General features: G+C 51.1%; 1 protein-coding gene across 3 annotated transcripts in view; it reads right to left on the reverse strand.

Moving 5' to 3' along the window:
• LOC147692563 (acylamino-acid-releasing enzyme-like) overlaps positions 1-17850 on the reverse strand; it is a 526970-nt gene that overhangs the window by 37913 nt on the left and 471207 nt on the right. The window lies entirely within an intron of this gene.

Below are 17850 nucleotides of genomic sequence, written 5' to 3' on the forward strand. Positions count from 1 at the left end.
CTGCATTAGCTGCTTTTTAATCATAAGTTATTGCGAAACACAGCGCCCCCACCTGAGGTCAGCACCTCCTCCTTCCCCACCCAGGTCAGCGCCCAGTGTGGCCGCACCGCCCTTAAACAAGCACTGGTATGGAGTGGCAAGTGAACACTCTATGGTCTATCATATGTATTGTAGAAGTAAGGCACAAGTTACTTACCTTCGGTAACGATATATCTGTAAGAAACATTAGTTAGTGTTAGATTCCTTACCTTAGAATATCCCCAGGCGTCAGACTGGATCCGGAAAGTTTATCAGCAGTACCCATGCGTGTAGCTAGGCGTCGTCTGCGGCACCGCGTCCGTCATCGGCGTCGTGATCGCCGGGGTGACGTAGTCGGAGTACTTAGACGCCGCCCTCGTGCGCTGACGTCAGTTCTGTACATAGCTTTCCGCGCCAGTAATGCAGAGCCATGATGTAAACCAACACTGGTGCCATGAAACTAGGGCCCTGAAAGGGATGTCCTTAACCCTAGATTTCAGTTCACAGAACGGGGAGGATGGGTGGGGCGGTAAGGAATCTAACACTAACTAATGTTTCCTACAGATATATAGTGAAGTAGTGTGGCTCACTGGTTAGAGGCGGCAGACCCGAGAGCAGAGGACGGCCCGGGACCAGGGTTAGATTCCCGGCGCGGCAGGTTTCTGGACCAGGGTCAGTGGACTCGATAATTCTCTCGCCTCGGTGCCCACTTTGATCAGCGATCACACTCGGCAACTCTGGGCATTAGCTTGCCTCATCTTCACTAACGGCCCCACCAGACCGCCGGGGATGCCTGGTCTCACCCTGGAGATACCCATTAAGGGACCATCTCTCAGGGAAGCCAGGAAGGGTTTCGCAGCGGTCGAAGCGCCTTGGGACCCTTCGGGTAAGTAGTGCGCTATATAAATGCCTGTACATACATACATCGTTACTGAAGGTAAGTAACTTATACATCTGAAAGAAACACGTTAGTGTTAGATTCCTTACCTTAGAATAGATACCCCAGCAATACCAACCCCGGAGGAGGGTCTGCGAACCAAGATCACACCAGAAAGTCCTGGAGAACAGAGCAGCCGAAAAAGCCATCTCTCCGGACTTGGCTGTCCAGGCAGTAGTGCCTAGCAAATGTGTGCAGCGAGGCCACGTAGCTGCCTGACAGATGTCCTGCAAAGGGACTCCCCGACCCAGGGCAGTAGAAGCCGCCGTGGCCCGAGTGGAATGGACGCGCTGCCCAACAGGAGGCTCCCTTTTCACCAAAGAGTAGCAAACCTTGAAGCACAGGACAACCCACCGAGAGATGGTCCGCTTGTGCACCGCCCGTCCCTTCTTAGCGCCCACGTAACCAACAAAGAGCTGGTAGTCCACCCGGAAATGGGGTGTGCAATCTAGATAGAAGGAGGGCGCACGTTTTGGGTCCAGAAGGTGGAGCCTCTCTTCCTACTTTGAGGGATGCGGAGGCGGAAAGAAGGTGCGCAAGGTGATGGACTGCCCGATGTGAATGGCTGTGACTACCTTGGGAAGGAAAGAAGGACGAGTCTTCAGAACAACCTTGTCCGGATGGACAGAGAGGAAAGGAGGTTTTGAAGATAGAGCCTGGAGCTCACTCACTCTCCTGGCAGAGGTGATGGCAACCAGGAATGCAGTTTTAAGAGTTAGAAGACGAAGAGGACAGTTATGAAGTGGCTGAAAGGGAGCGCACATCAGAAAAGTCAGAGCAAGGTTCAAGTCTCACTGAGGCATCACAAAGGGAACAGGAGGGAACATGTGTGTGATGCCTTTCAAGAATCTATTGACAACAGGGGACTTGAAAAGAGAAGGTTGATCAGTAAGCCTTACGAAGGCTGAAATGGCCGAGAGGTAGCCCTTGATAGAGCCCAGAGCAGAGCCCTGCTGGGCAGGAGACAGAAGGAAGAGGAGAACCTCTGAAAGGGGGGAAGAGAATGGATCCACAGCCTTCGCTGTGCACCATGCCACAAATTTGTTCCACCTGTAGGCGTATACCGTTTTTGTGGAGGGACGCCTGGCGCCAGAATAACATCACAGACTTCAGGAGGCAAGTCAAATGGCCTCAACTGTCGCCGCTCAATCTCCATGCATGGAGGTGGAGACTGGACATGGTGGAGGACCGTCCCCTGCTGCTGCGACAGAAGGCCCTCCTGAAGAGTCAGACAAAACGGGGGATCGAATGACATGCTGAGTAGCTCGGGATACCAGTATCTTCATGCCCAGTTCGGAGCCACAAGGATGACTTGGGCCCGGTCTTGCCTGATCTTCTTCAGGACTCTAGGCAGAAGTGGTATAGGCGGAAAGGCGCACAACAGAACGCAGCTCCACTTGCGACAAAAAGAGTCTCCGAGCGAGTGCCACCTTGGAAATTCCAACTTGCAGAACTGATGACATTGCGCGTTCTCTTCGGTGGCGAACAGATCTAACCAAGGCTCTCCCCACTGCTGAAAGAGACCTTGCGCCACGTCCGAGTGCAGACGCCATTCGTGATCCATCATGCGCCTGCGGCTGAGTTTGTCCGCCCTGGCGTTCAGGGAACCTGCCAGGTGTTGAACCACCAGGGTGATGCCCTGGTGTTCCAGCCATGTCCAGAGGCGCAGAGCCTACTTTGGAAAAGCACACGGGGCCCCTGTGGAAAGGAATATACCCTGACAGGGAAAACTACTTATTTGGAAAACAGTCTTGCACTGAGCATAGTGCTAGATACTCTGTTGTGCAGCAGCCATAGCATAAAATCCTAGATAATAATTAACTTAACACTACTATACTTGCAAAAATATATCTTTTTATTTCCTTTTCATTTTACTTATTATGACCGATATCAAATATTGTAAAAAACACATACATACCTGTAATCAATGATCATTTGCTTAAAAAAAAATTCCATCACAAATCTTTTACTATATACATATTACCACGGAGATAACAGTGAGGTGTGGTCTTCCTACAAGGCACCAAGAGCTTAAATTCAGACAAATAGATGATCACAGTTGTTTTCAATGTATATAGATAATATTCAATGTCATTCAATCAATTTGTGAATGTCACACATCTTGTCTGCGCTTATTACATAAAAAACAACACTGGTTATAGATCGTTATTGTCACCAACGCGTTTCGGGTTTAAGCATTCCTCAGGATGTTCACACCATTGGTATACAGGATAGTACACTTTTATCTTCTGTTTTATTCTTTACAGATCTACTGTCTGGTTGGAAGAGCACTCGACTTAAACAGGGCATTTGACGTCCATGCATGAGTCTGATTATTTAAAAGCTAAATAGCAACAAAAGTAGCATGTAGATGTTCTGATGAAACTTTGTTTAATAGTCCTTTGATGCGACTCATATGTCACGTGGCTTATCGATATTTCTCAGTCCATTAACACTAAAGTGGGCGGTTTGGCGGATTAAATGACTATTGACTATTTTCACTCCTGATTTGCCGGTTGCGGTAAGGAAACCCTTTGTTCTACTATGCTTGATATGGTCAAAGGTACGATAAATAAAGACTTTACTGTTTTGGCATGATGTAGCGTTGATTTCCAACCACAAATCGGGCGCAAAGCCTCCTGACAGAGGGTCCACGACCCCACCCCGCCCTGTTTGTTGCAGTACCACATGGCGGTGGTGTTGTCCTTGAACACCTGCACTACACTTTCCCGGACAGCGGGAAGGAATGCCTTCAGTGCAAGACTGATCGCCGGCAGCTCCAGAAGGTTGAAATGTAGCCGGGACTCCGCCGGAAACCAGAGGCTGATCTCCCTCTCTACCATGTGGCCCCCCCCCATCCCAAGCGGGACGCATCTGTCACCACTACGTGCTCCGGTTGGGGAAGGGAGAGAGATCTGCCGCAGACCCAATCACGGTTCGTGAGCCACCACTGCAACTGGCTCGCAGTGCGCTCGGAGATCAGGATGTAGTTGGACAGGTTGCCTGATGCTGTGCCCACTGAAACTTCAGGTCCCACTGCAGAGCCCGCATCCGCCACCTGGCGTGATGCACCAGAAGGATGCAGGAGGCCATCAGCCCCTGGAGCTGCAGCGTCAACCTGACCGAGACTCGGGATAAAGGCTGAAAGAGCGGAATCAGAGCCTGAATATCCCGAACCCGCTGTTCGGGGGGATAAACCCGAAACTAGGCTGAGTCCAGAACCGCTCCGATGAAAAGGAGCTTCTGAGAGGGGCACAGGTGTTACTTCGGCACGTTGATGGAGAACCCCAGCGAGTGCAGTAGGTTGGCCGTAGTCTGGAGGTAGGGGAAGACTGAAACCCCTAATCTGCGCAGATGAGCTGCGACCACCGCCATCACTTTCGTGAACACCTGTGGGGCGCTGGTAAGGGCGAAGGGGAGCACGGTAAACTGAAAGTGCTTGTGGCCTACCGTGAACCGCAGGTAATGCCGGTGGGCCGATAGGACGGGGATGTGGAAATAGGCGTCCTGCAAGTCCAACGCTACCATCCAGTCTTCTGGGTCCAGGGCAGCTAGGACCTGAGCCAAAGTCAGCATCTTGAACTTCTCCTTCCGGAGGAAGCCGTTGATGCTCGTTAGATCCAAGATAGGGCGTAGGCCTCCTTTGCCCTTCTTGGGAACCAGAAAGTAGTGGGTATAGCACCCACGTCCTACTTCTGGCCCAGGAACGCGCTTGAGGCCCGCTTGGAGAAGTGGGCCGTAACTTCCCGCTGCAGAAGTTGCAAGTGATCCACCTACATACGGTGGTACTGCGGTGGCATGGCTAGAGGGGTGGCCTCGAAGGGGAGGGAGTAGCCCCTTCGGACGATTTGCAGCACCCACCTGTCCGACGTGATGGTACGCCAGTGAGGGAGGTGATGGCAGACCCTTCCCCCCCACTGGCGACGAATGGGCCTGAAATGCTGGACTAGGAAGGCTTAGAGGCAGATGCTGCAGGGGCGGGTGTGGACTGACACTGTCGAAGTCCCCCGGTACCACCACGGCGGAATCAGAGCCTGAATATCCCGAACCCACTGTTCGGGGGGATAAACCCGAAACTAGGCTGAGTCCAGAACCGCTCCGATGAAAAGGAGATTCTTAGAGGGGCACAGGTGGTACTTCGGCACGTTGATGGAGAACCCCAGCGAGTGCAGTAGGTTGGCCGTAGTCTGGAGATAGGGGAAGACTGAAACCCCTAATCTGCGCAGATGAGCTGCGACCACCGCCATCACTTTCGTGAACACCTGTGGGGCGCTGGTAAGGGCGAAGGAGAGCACGGTAAACTGAAAGTGCTCGTGGCCTACCGTGAACCGCAGGTAATGCCGGTGGGCCGATAGGACGGGGATGTGGAAATAGGCGTCCTGCAAGTCCAACGCTACCATCCAGTCTTCTGGGTCCAGGGCAGCTAGGACCTGAGCCAAAGTCAGCATCTTGAACTTCTCCTTCCGGAGGAAGCCGTTGATGCTCGTTAGATCCAAGATAGGGCGTAGGCCTCCTTTGCCCTTCTTGGGAACCAGAAAGTAGTGGGTATAGCACCCACGTCCTACTTCTGGCCCAGGAACGCGCTCGAGGCCCGCTTGGAGAAGTGGGCCGTAACTTCCCCCTGCAGAAGTTGCAAGTGATCCACTTACATACGGTGGTACTGCGGTGGCATGGCTAGAGGGGTGGCCTCGAAGGGGAGGGAGTAGCCCCTTCGGACGATTTGCAGCACCCACCTGTCCGACGTGATGGTACGCCAGTGAGGGAGGTGATGGCAGACCCTTCCCCCCCACTGGCGACGAATGGGCCTGAAATGCTGGACTAGGAAGGCTTAGAGGCAGATGCTGCAGGGGCGGGTGTGGACTGACACTGTCGAAGTCCCCCGGTACCACCACGGCGGAATCAGAGCCTGAATATCCCGAACCCACTGTTCGGGGGGATAAACCCGAAACTAGGCTGAGTCCAGAACCGCTCCGATGAAAAGGAGATTCTTAGAGGGGCACAGGTGGTACTTCGGCACGTTGATGGAGAACCCCAGCGAGTGCAGTAGGTTGGCCGTAGTCTGGAGATAGGGGAAGACTGAAACCCCTAATCTGCGCAGATGAGCTGCGACCACCGCCATCACTTTCGTGAACACCTGTGGGGCGCTGGTAAGGGCGAAGGGGAGCACGGTAAACTGAAAGTGCTCGTGGCCTACCGTGAACCGCAGGTAATGCCGGTGGGCCGATAGGACGGGGATGTGGAAATAGGCGTCCTGCAAGTCCAACGCTACCATCCAGTCTTCTGGGTCCAGGGCAGCTAGGACCTGAGCCAAAGTCAGCATCTTGAACTTCTCCTTCCGGAGGAAGCCGTTGATGCTCGTTAGATCCAAGATAGGGCGTAGGCCTCCTTTGCCCTTCTTGGGAACCAGAAAGTAGTGGGTATAGCAACCACGTCCTACTTCTGGCCCAGGAACGCGCTCGAGGCCCGCTTGGAGAAGTGGGCCGTAACTTCCCCCTGCAGAAGTTGCAAGTGATCCACCGACATACGGTGGTACTGCGGTGGCATGGCTAGAGGGGTGGCCTCGAAGGGGAGGGAGTAGCCCCTTCGGACGATTTGCAGCACCCACCTGTCCGATGTGATGGTACGCCAGTGGGGGAGGTGATGGCAGACCCTTCCCCCCCACTGGCGACGAATGGGCCTGAAATGCTGGACTAGGAAGGCTTAGAGGCAGATGCTGCAGGGGCGGGTGTGGACTGACACTGTCGAAGTCCCCCGGTACCACCACGGCGGTAACCACGTCTGCAACCGCGTTGAGCCTGGGTCTGCGGTCTTTGGCTGGCTGGACGTGTGGGGGCGCCCCTTTCATGGCCATGAAAGGAGTGAAAAGCTGAAGTTTGCTGGCGTTGGCCTAGGCCCAAGGACTTGTTCGTAGCATTGGAGTCCTTGAAACACTCCAGGCACTATCCGCCTTGTCACCAAAGAGGCAACGGACATCAACGGGCATGTCCATGAGGGTGGCCTGGACATCCCACGAAAAGTTGGCGGACCTCAGCCAGGTGTGGTGGCGAACCGCCACCGTCGTTGCAATCGCCCTACCTAGCGAGTCCGTTGTGTCGAGTCCACATAGTATGGAATAGCATGCTGCATCCCGGCAAACTTTGCCCGGGCCTCCTCCGGGCACTGTGGCAGCACCTCCGCGGCCGTATCCCACAGAGAGTGGGTGTAACGGCCCAAAAGGCAGGCGGTGTTGACAGGCCACAGCCCCAAAGTCAAGGAGGAGAACAGTTTCTTCCCAAACTGATCATACCTTTTGGATTTCCGATCCGGAGGAGCGGTTGGGAATCCGGTCTGGGATGTAGAGGCCTGGATCACCAGACTCTCGGGGGTGGGGTGAACGGACAGGAAGCTAGGATCACCTGGAGCCGGCCAGTGGCGTCGGGTTATGTTCCGATCCTCAGGGAGGCCTGGGGAGGGCTTGGACCAGGTGCCCAACAGAACGTCGGTGAGGGCTTCGTTGAACGGCAGTAGAGGCTCCGAGGAGCTTGCTTGCGGTTCAAGCACCTTGGTGTGGAGGTTAGTCCTCATGGCCGCTTCAGGGAGCTCAAGAGCCAAGGCCTTGACCGCCCTCTGTTCAACACCATGCTGTAAGCAGCCCCCTCCTCCGTAGCCATGGAAGGAGGAGAGACAAATCCATTGTCGGGCGAAGTGCCCAGACCACTGGCCTCCTCTAGCTCGTCTGCCCAGTCTTGGCTCAACTGGCATTGGAGTGCCAGAGGGTCCTCAGACCCCTCCCAGTCCTACTCGTCATCCATCTCCTGATAGTCAGGGAAAAATGATGGAGCCGGGTCGTAGGGACCAGGGCTGGGACTGGGGATGACGTCGTCTTAGGACGGGATCGCGGGCGACACCCTCTGGGTCGGCGCCAGCGGAGGAGTCATAAGGTCGACTGGCGACGATCCGGATCCTACGGGGCCCTGCAGCGTCGGGACCAGAGTCGGCGACGGCGCTGGGGCCAAAACACCCGACAGCCCGCTAGGGCTCCCAGATGGACCCGCGGGGCCCGAAGGCGTCGCGGCAGGGTCCGTCAGAGGGAAGTTAGTCCTCATGGCCACGAGGAAGTCACGTATCTCCTCTGGCATCGCGTGCAGCCCAGGGACCGTCGGGTGTGGAGCTGGATGCGCCGATTGCGGCTCCGGCGGAGCCGCGTGGGCAGTGTCGCCCGAACCCCCGGCCGCATCGCGCGAGCGTCGGGGGGAGTCGGAAGAGCGATGACGCCTCTTCGACTTCTTTTTCAAATGCCTCGACTTGCCTGAGGACTTGGAGCCCGATGAGTGGTGGTGACTCGTCGAGCGGCGCGGAGCTGACTACAGGAGCTCGAGTCGCTTACGGGACCGCTCCCATCTAGCCTTTGAGGTCAAGGCCTGGCAGTCGGGGCACGACTTGTCATCGTGGTCGGCCCCCCGAGACAGTAAAGGCACCGACGGTGGGGGTCGGTCACCGACATCAAGCGGTGACAGTCCTCGCAAGGTTTAAAACCAGGCATCCCTACCGGCACCGAGAGTAGAAGGTCGACTCGAGAAGTGATCAAAAGTGATCAAAAAAGTTAGTAAAAAAATGACTACGAGTGCTGCTCTTCCCGGATCTGCGCTTGCTGGCGTGGAAAATAGAAGAACTGACGTCAGCGCTCGAGGGCGGCGTCTAAGTACTCCGACGAAGTCATCCCGGCGATCACGACGCCGACGGACGCGGAGCCGCAGGATAGAGGGGTGGTCTCAAAGGGGTACTGCTGACGAAAACTTTCCGGATCCAGTCTGGCGCCTGGGGATATTTTAAGGTAAGGAATCTAAAACTAACGTGTTTCTTTCAGATTTATATAATAAAGCACAGATCTGAAAGGAGAGCTGCACACTTGATGGGAGGAAGGTAGTCGCATGTAAATCTACAGCACTACACACTAAGAACAGATGCATACAGGTAAAGTAACATTTTCCGGTCATAGTATGTGTTGCAGTAGATACATATGCTCTGCACAGACTGTAAAGCAGTCTCACACTGCAAGCGATGGCTAGCACGTAGATGATACAAATGTCTGATATAATGCCTTTAAGACTTTCTGGTCAGCCATAGCCTGCTGGCAGGCTACGATGTCCACACAATACTGCTTAATGAAAGAGTGTGATGGCTGATTTACATAAATCAGCCATTACTGTATTACAAAGGAAGGTTATGGTTGGTGTCTTCTTGAGTGTAGAGTGCACCCTGGGGATAACAGGAAGGGCTCTGTTAGCTATAGGGTAGCAGGCTGGGATGCACTTGATTAGCCATCTGGCAATACCTGCCTTGGAAATAGACTGACCTTTGTGAGGTTTTGGAAAGGCTACAAATAGCTGATGGGACCTGCAGAAGGGCTTGGTCCTGTTGATGTAATACATGACAGCGAATTAACATTAAGGATGTGAAGGGCTCACTCAACTCAAGTTCGGTTGATGGACACGCATTTGCAATGCAATAGGTCTCGCAGCATTAAAGTTTGAGTTACTGGCATTGTAAATGACAATGCTTTGCATTATTTTTTTTTTCCTTAATTTGTAATTGGTCTATAAACATTGTTTTTGAATGGTTAGCTATTGCTTATGCTAAGCAAAGTTGGCAGTAATATAGAGTGCTAGTCTTGCTTGTTATAAGCATGCAGATTTAAAGCACTCTGATACCTGCGGGTAAAGTTTGCACCATATAAAAGCGAAAACTAATAAATAAATAAAAAAAAGCCTACCTGTACCACGTTCACCAGACCATAAATAGCGTGCAAAAAGAAAAGACCATTCACCATCTCCGTCTAGGAATGGGGCTGCCAGGCCATAGACAATAAAATCCATTAACACCCAGGCACAAATGCAATTAACTGTAATTGTTTTATTCGTGGTGTCCCAGAGTGATGTGGTGGTGTCCCCGAGTGATGTGGTGGTGTCCCCGAGTGATGTGGTGGTGTCCCCGAGTAATGCGGTGGTGTCCCTGAGTAATGCGGTGGTGTCCCCGAGTAATGCGGTGGTGTCCCCGAGTAATGCGGTGGTGTCCCCGAGTAATGCTGTGGTGTCCCCGAGTAATGCGGTGGTGTCCCCGAGTAATGCGGTGGTGTCCCCGAGTAATGCGGTGGTGTCCCCGAGTAATGCCTTGGTGTCCCCGAGTAATGCGGTGCCGAGTAATGCGGTGGTGTCCCCGAGTGACGCGGTGGTGCCCCTGAGTGACGCGGTGGTGCCCCTGAGTGACGCGGTGGTGCCCCTGAGTGACGCAGTGGTGCTCCTGAGTGACGCAGTGGTGCTCCTGAGTGACGCAGTGGTGCCCCTGAATGATGCGGTGGTGCCCCCGAGTTGTGCCCCTGAGTGATGTGGTAGTGTCCCCGAGTGATGAGTGGTGGTGTCCCCGAGTGATGAGTGGTGGTGTCCCCGAGCGATGTGGGGGTGTTCCTGAGTGATGTGGTGGTGTCCCCGAGTGACCAGAGTGATGTGGTGGTGTCCCCGAGTGATGTGGAGGTGACCCTGAGTGATGTGTAAAGAAAAAAAATGTATGAATATACAAGATGCATGGTTGTAAACGAGTGTAGATGGTGACGGGCAGCATGAGTTTGGCTGCTTAATTTGCTAACATGTGGCAGGCCTCATGCATGGTTATCACTTAAAAAATAAGGAAATATAAAACGTTACGACTCCATTCCTTCTCAAAACACTAAATATGTATAAAATGTTACGCCTCCATTCCTTCTCAAAACACTAAATAAATATTGAGAACTAGCAATAAGATGGACAGAGAATATAGACTGATAAATGCCGACGGAAATGTTTAAAAAAAATACCCTAAACCTGTGAGCCCTAATTACAAACTCGCTAGTCCCTCCTTCGTTTTCATATGCTTACTTATCCCTGTATTTTTCCCGTAAGACTAGGTTATGTCGTATGAAACTCATAGTCCTTCCTTTGTTTTGGTATTTTTCCCATACAACGAATATAGAGCCTCTTGCTCAATCGGGTTCGGGAAATGCCAGTCACCGCAGGGCTTCCCAAATCAGATAGAGATTCCGACGGGGGCCTCTCAGGAATGCCTCTTACGTGAGAAAACGAAACCTGCTGTGAACGCACAAAATAGAGCGCAACTCAGAATGCACCGTAAGGGACCTCGCTAACCGCCATGCCCAGGTAACCACTAAAGCAGTCTGTCATTTTACACCCCCACCCCCTTGTGAATGGTATGCGCGCGCTGCATGCGCACCGACGGTGTTTGAATAACTAAGCAGGACCTTCGTGTGGTCCGTTGATAGAAGTGACGTCGCCTGTCATTCCTGTTGACCAAGCATGCTCCTCTGTCCCATACCGCCCCATGTTGTGTGAAATCTGTGCTTTCCATTTACAGGGCGTACAATACAGCTTATGTTCGTTGAATAAATGATTACGCACTGCAGCTTCCGGCACGCGCTGATTCGTTCCGTTTAAGCCCGTACCCAGAAACCTGGCGGACACACGGACGAGCAGCCCCTCCGACTCTTATGGCATTGTTCAAGTTCGTGGTGGACGCAACGTTTACACAGTGTTTGTGCAGACAAAATTAGTGTGTGTGTGTGTGCGCGGCGGGGGGGAGCGGTGTGTGTGTTTTTGGTGTGCGTGCGTGCATGTACGCTCGTGTGTGTGTGTCTCTGTGTGTGCGTATGCAGGGGGAGGTGTGACTGTGTGTGTTGGAGCTTGACAGGAGATGTGCACACGCGCGCACGGCCCGCTCCGATCCCATTCTTGAAGATGCGCGTGGCCATCTCTTGTCTCCTGGAAAGCTGAGCTGGTGACTATAGGTCTCTGGCTAGACCGCGCTTTCGCGCGGTAATCACTACGAGACCTAAAACAGCATGGCAGATCTATCATTTGGTTGAAGTGGACTGGGAAAACTCTTTTGGGGGCAACTTCGGGTTGGTTCTGAGAACAACGCTGTCCTTGGGGTCTTTAATTAAAGATTTGAAAGGAACGTGTAAGCCTCCAACTCACAGATGCTTCAGAGAGGTGTTACATCTACAAGGAAAGCTACCTCCAGGAGAGGAAATGCCAGGGTCAAGAATACAAGTGCTCAAAGAGGGGCACCCATGAGTCTAATGAGAACCACCTTAAGGTCACATACAAGGGCAGGGGGGTACTTTGGGAGGAATGACCCTCTTGAGGCCCTCCAGGAAGGATTTGATTACTAGGATGCAAAAGAGGGAGCAATGTTCCCTATTTTGTATGTGGCCATAGCTGCTAAATGCAGCCGTGTAGAAGTGTAGGCAATATTTGACTTTTGCAGATGAAGAGGATAGCAGATGAGGTCCTGGACACTAGGTTTAGGAATGTCCAGGTGAAGGGAGATTCAATAATCGACGAACCTCTTCCAGTTTGCAGCCTAGCAGGCCTGCATGGTAGGTTTCTTGATCTCCACATGATGTCTATACATTCCTGTGGGAGGCATAGGTAGCAAAACTCAAAGACAGCATGCGCCAGATTGCTAGACAGAGCTGTCGGGGTTTGGATCTCTAATCTGGCCTCAGATCCATGTTAGAAGGTCCACCCTGTTGGGGAGCTTTATGTAAGGGATTATGGACATCTCATGGAGTTTTGAGCACTAGTCTGTCTGGAAAATGTAGGGGTGAGGGCAAGAGATGCTTGCCACATCTTTCGAACCAGGTATGTAAAGCATGAGAGAAGTTGCAAAACATGGGCAAAGATCCCTGACCAGTTCATCCGTAGTGATTTGCTCATGGACTGTTGGTGTGGGTACCTGGAGGCGAAGTTTGGGCATTTTGTATTTTCTCGAGTGGTGAAAAAGTCTATCTGTGGGGTGCCCCAGCACTGGAACTTCTGAAGTACAGCTTGTGGGTGGAGCTCCCACTTGTGGACTTGTTAATGCGTTCTGCTGAACAGGTCTGCCAAGTCATTGTTCACAGGGCCGGCTTTAGCACTCGTAGCGCCCTGTGCGACAACGCTTTTTGGCGCCACCCACGGATTTCCTCACTACCACCCTTTAACAGTGCCCCCCTCAAGTCTCCATCACCACTCTCTCTTAGATGTATTTAATTTGTTAAATAGCGCCACCTATACCAGTGTAGGGTGTCAGAGCACTTTTCATCACACACATTACATGGAGACAATAAACCATATGTGTGCAAATCAGTGTATAGGAAATGTTATTTAAGCCAGAAGACTACAAGGTGAGTCACATGTCATCCATACTGGTAGACAATATAGTTTAAGAGTGCTTGGTCTGAAGAAGCACAAACTCAGAATTTAAAACATTACCCCATGGTTAGGGGTTACATTTAATAATAAGGGTTTTTTTTACCGAAAGGAACCCTTTTTTAAACATTAGAATAAGGAAAGACGGAGGAAAAATTCATAATGGTCTCATCAATACCTTGCAGTTTGCATGCAGCTCTTTCATTACAGTTATTAGCTCACTGTTCCATGTTAGGATTTTAACATCTACACTGCTAGTAACCAAAGGATCTCTCGGACAAAAGCACTGACATATGTAAACTATATGAATGTTGTGATCTGCATGGTACACATTCTTTGCAGCATTCACATTAACACTGTGCTACCATAAAATGAGGTAAAACTTCCACAAGACAAACCTCCTTCTCTCCCCAGGAAGAACATTAATCACTGTAGTTAACGTGACTTGTTTATTGATGTGTGACAATTGCCGGAGGCACAAAGGCAGCAGCAGGGGCTTTTTAAACCATAAAGGGGCACACCTTCGAAGAGTCAGCGCCCGGTGCGGTGGCACTGGTCGCACCACCCTAGAGCCAGCCCTGATTGTTCACTCCTGGAAGGTACTCTGCCAGAAGATGTATGTAGTGGCAGAGAACCCAGAGCCAAGTCTCTTGAGCTAGTACTGAGAGTGGGGTAGAGTAGCCTCTAAAGGCAGTACATGGTGGTCATGTTGCCTATTTTGAACAGATCTACTTTGCCCTGAATGACTTGAAGGAAGACCTTGAGAACATGATGTTTGGATAAAAGCTTGAGGTAGTTGATGTACTGTCACTGAAGATGCAGACCAACCTGTTATATTGTCATATAGTCAAGATGTGCCTCCCTGTCGACGAGAGGCACCCATGGTAATGGTGACTTGTGGAATGGGGTCTAAGAAAGGCCTGCTGTGCAACAGGTTGTTGCTGTTCCACCACTGCAGAAAGTGATGAGCACTGGTCTTTACCAATACTAGACATTCCTATTGTCCCTCTGCTTGTGTCCGTAGAGTCCAGAGGCATTTATGCAATGGGAAGCTTTACTTTACTTTATTCATTTATAAAGCGCAAACGAATCATCCCCAAGGGGATCTCTTGGCGCTTTGAGAGATGGGTGTTTGGTGGGCATGCTCATCTAAAACAGCCATGTCTTTAAAAGTTTCTTAAAGCTGGTTAATTCCTCACAGGCCCTAATGTTCTGTGGCAGATTGTTCCAGTGGCTGGCAGCCAAATAAGAAAAGGCTCTTCCACCCATCCTTGCCTTGTGTATTCTCTGGATGCACAAAAGGTTGCCATTGCTAGATCTTAGTTGTCGGGCTGGTTGTTACCATATGAGTTTCTTTCTGAGATAGGCAGGGCCTTTCCCCTGTAGTGATCTGAAGATCACACAGAGCATCTTAAAGATAGCTCGTTTCCTGACCAGAAGCCAGTGAAGCTGGTTTAATAGAGGGGCGGAAGGGGTCCGCGTCGGCTTGTTGAGGGCGAGGCGGGCTGCTGTGTTCTGTACCACCTGCAGTCTTGATAGGAGATCTTCCCTTACTCCCACCAGTAATGAGTTGCCATAGTTCAGTCTGTTCACCAAGAGCGACTGAATGAGGGTTTTTCCTACTGAAAGGGGGATCCAGGGAAAGATCTTCCTGAGCATCTTCATTGTACCAAAACAGGTGCCTGACAATGTCTTCACCTGCTCCTTCATTGCTAGTTTATCATCTATCCTGATGCCAAGGTTTTTAGCCCAACTTTTGGGCGCAGGTGCTTCACCCAACTCGGCAGGTCACCACTCGGGAGCCCAGATTGCTTTGGCCTTCCCCAACAGCAGGATCTCCGTTTTCGAGGCGTTAAGTTGTAAAAAGTTCCCCCTCATCCAACTCGCAATGCTAGACATGCAGCTTTTACATTTTAATTGAGTTGATATAATGTCCTCCTCAATGGGGACAATTAGCTGAGTATTGTCAGCATATGAGATAGTCTCGAAACCATGGCCTCTGATGATATCAGTCAAGGGAGTCACATATACATTGAACAGAGTGGGACTCAAGACCGATCCTTGAGGTACTCCCCTGTCCACCACTATAGTATTTGATGCAAAGGAGTCCAGCTGAATATTTTGGGAAGCTATTATGATGCAGGAGGCCATCATCTCTAGAAGGCACATGAACGTTCTGACAGTTGATGGCCGGGCTGAAAAAGAGAGAAGAGCTGCAGAAATGCCAACACCTTCTGCTAGCTAGGGTAGATGTAGCCTTTGACCACAGGTATGGTACCTCAAAAAGAGCTGAACGTCGAGGAGTTGTAGGTGGGACTTGGTGGCATTTACAGTGAAACCCAGGCAGTGAGGTAGGGAGATTACATCTTGGGTGTGAGCTAGGCATTGTTGATTGACTTTGCGCTTGATCAGCCTATAGTCGAGGTAGGGGAAAACATAGATGGCCCTTCCGTAGATGGGTGGCTACCACTTCTAGGCACTTTGTGAATACTATTGGAGCAATGGCTACCTCAATGGGAAGCACTCTGAATTGGTAATGGTGGCCACTTGATACAAAGCAGAGGTACTAGCTGGTGGGCAGGATGGATGGAGAAGAGAAAATCGGTGTCCTTGAGATCTAGTGCTGTCATGTAGTTGTCCTGTCAAATCAAAGGGGTGACATCCTGCAGGGTTGTCATATGGAAATGTTCTGACAGGTGTATTGACGACTGAGGGGCCTGAAGACTAAGATTGGCCTACGGTATAATAAATGCCCTTGCCCTAGTGCTAAGGGGGTGCTCTTTCTATGGCTCATTAGTGGTGGAGTACCTGGAACTCTTTAGCTAGCAGTCTGGAATGTTCTCCGCTCTGCTGAGTGTATGTGTGCAGGGTGGGATGGCGGCAGGGGTACTGCCCGTACTCATTGGCCTTTTAAAAAAAAAAAAAAATTTTTTATTGGTTTTCAAACAAGTAGAAAGGTACAGTATTATAATTGTGGAACTTCTTGGCACATAACCTCAGTTTGTAATCCAATAAGACCACTTCCATATATATTCAGATGGGAGTTCAGGGGCCAGTGGAGGCTCTCTCATGGATAACACGATCTCTCTCAGTAATCTAAGCCTTCATCTAAATAGCAATCCAGGAAGGATTATCTCCATATACATATATGTCAGTAGTGTACCAAGAACTAAATAAAAGAGAAAGAACGTGAACAATACCAGTTCCCCTATAGTACTCACTGATCTGATACGATTCCAACAAAGCGAGAGACTAAATCTTGCAATCTAACCAAGTCATCTGAATTGTGAACGGAGGAGGGAGGTGGGGCAAGTCAGTGCTTCCAGGTGGAGGCTCCTTTTTTGGAGCCTACCCTCACTTGGCCTCTGTTTTTACTGCCCCTGTAAGCACCCCAAGTGTACCTCTGCTCGCTTGCTGGTGGGAAGACTGCTGCTATCTCTTGTATGTATGGGTGGAAACAGGGGAACTGGCCTTGGAACCTCCCTCGAGGCTGCTGCCTCTGAAAAGAGCCTTTGGATGCCGTGGTTTTAAGGGTACCATCGATTTGGTGCTATTTGTGCCCCTCTTTATCTTCTCCAGCATCTCACACTCCTGGGTTCCAAATAGGTGTTCCCCATCAAAGGGCAGGAAATGCTGTTGGACCTCCAGTTTAAACCCAATCGAGGGAACAACGTATAGTAGTGTTTTGAAGATGGTCTTGCTCTCTGACACCATAGCCTCATCTTGCATACTGAACTCTTCAGAGATACTTGAACAGCTCCTGCATTTCTTCATACTGGACCGAATTGCTGTGGGAGAAGAGTCCGCCTGAGCTGGCTATGTGCCAGTGAGTAACTGCCCTTACTGCCATCTCTCTTGCCAGCTGCGTCCAGCTTTTTGCTCTCTTTATCAGGTGGCAGGGTGTTGCCTGTGACTTGAGCAGAAGCCCGCTTGTGAACGGTGTGCATGACCAGGGAGTTGTGAGGGACATGGCCCCTGATGTAACAGGATCAATGGGGGAGGGTTTATGCTGCCTCTGCCCTTGGTGTCACTTTCCTGTCCATAAAAGATTCTCTGAATGTCTGGTGGTCTTGAGCATGCCCTTTAACATTGACAAGAACTGCACTGTCTGCTCTAACTTGGACAATGCTCAATGAGGAAGTAGTATTCCTCATTGAAGACATGCATGTCCACCTTGTGGAAGGTGGCTGTCTACTGGATAATCACGTGGAGATGCCCTGACGGGCGACTGAACAAGGTCTGAATCTCCTGGGGAGCCAACATCAGTCATCCTATCGGTCATCTGTTGGCTATGCCTCGAAAGTTGTTCCATAGCAGTCGACAAGTCGGAAGGGGCTGCCTTGGTCATATGAGGAGTGTGGAGATCCCTCTGGTGACTGTGCTAGAGCAGTGGTAGTGGTGTACATGATGGAGGTGGGAAAGGTAGAGCATAATGGAGTGGAGGGCTGATGCCCCTGTCTCTAATTCTTGGGTAAGGACGCCAGGAGGGTCTCAGATGCAGGTTCTTTCTCAAATGATCGTCTTCTCTTTCAAAGCAGCATCTGTGGGTTTATGTGGGTGAAGTTGACCAAAATCTTCCCAGCAAAGCGATGAATAAAGTGACGCTTCTGCCTCTTATAGAGCTTGCAGGGAAGTAGGGTCTGCTTTTATGGTTACCCCCACTTTTTGCCTGGT

The sequence above is a fragment of the Lissotriton vulgaris genome, chromosome 9 (assembly GCF_964263255.1).
Source record: "Lissotriton vulgaris chromosome 9, aLisVul1.2, whole genome shotgun sequence".
Lineage (NCBI taxonomy): Eukaryota > Metazoa > Chordata > Amphibia > Caudata > Salamandridae > Lissotriton > Lissotriton vulgaris.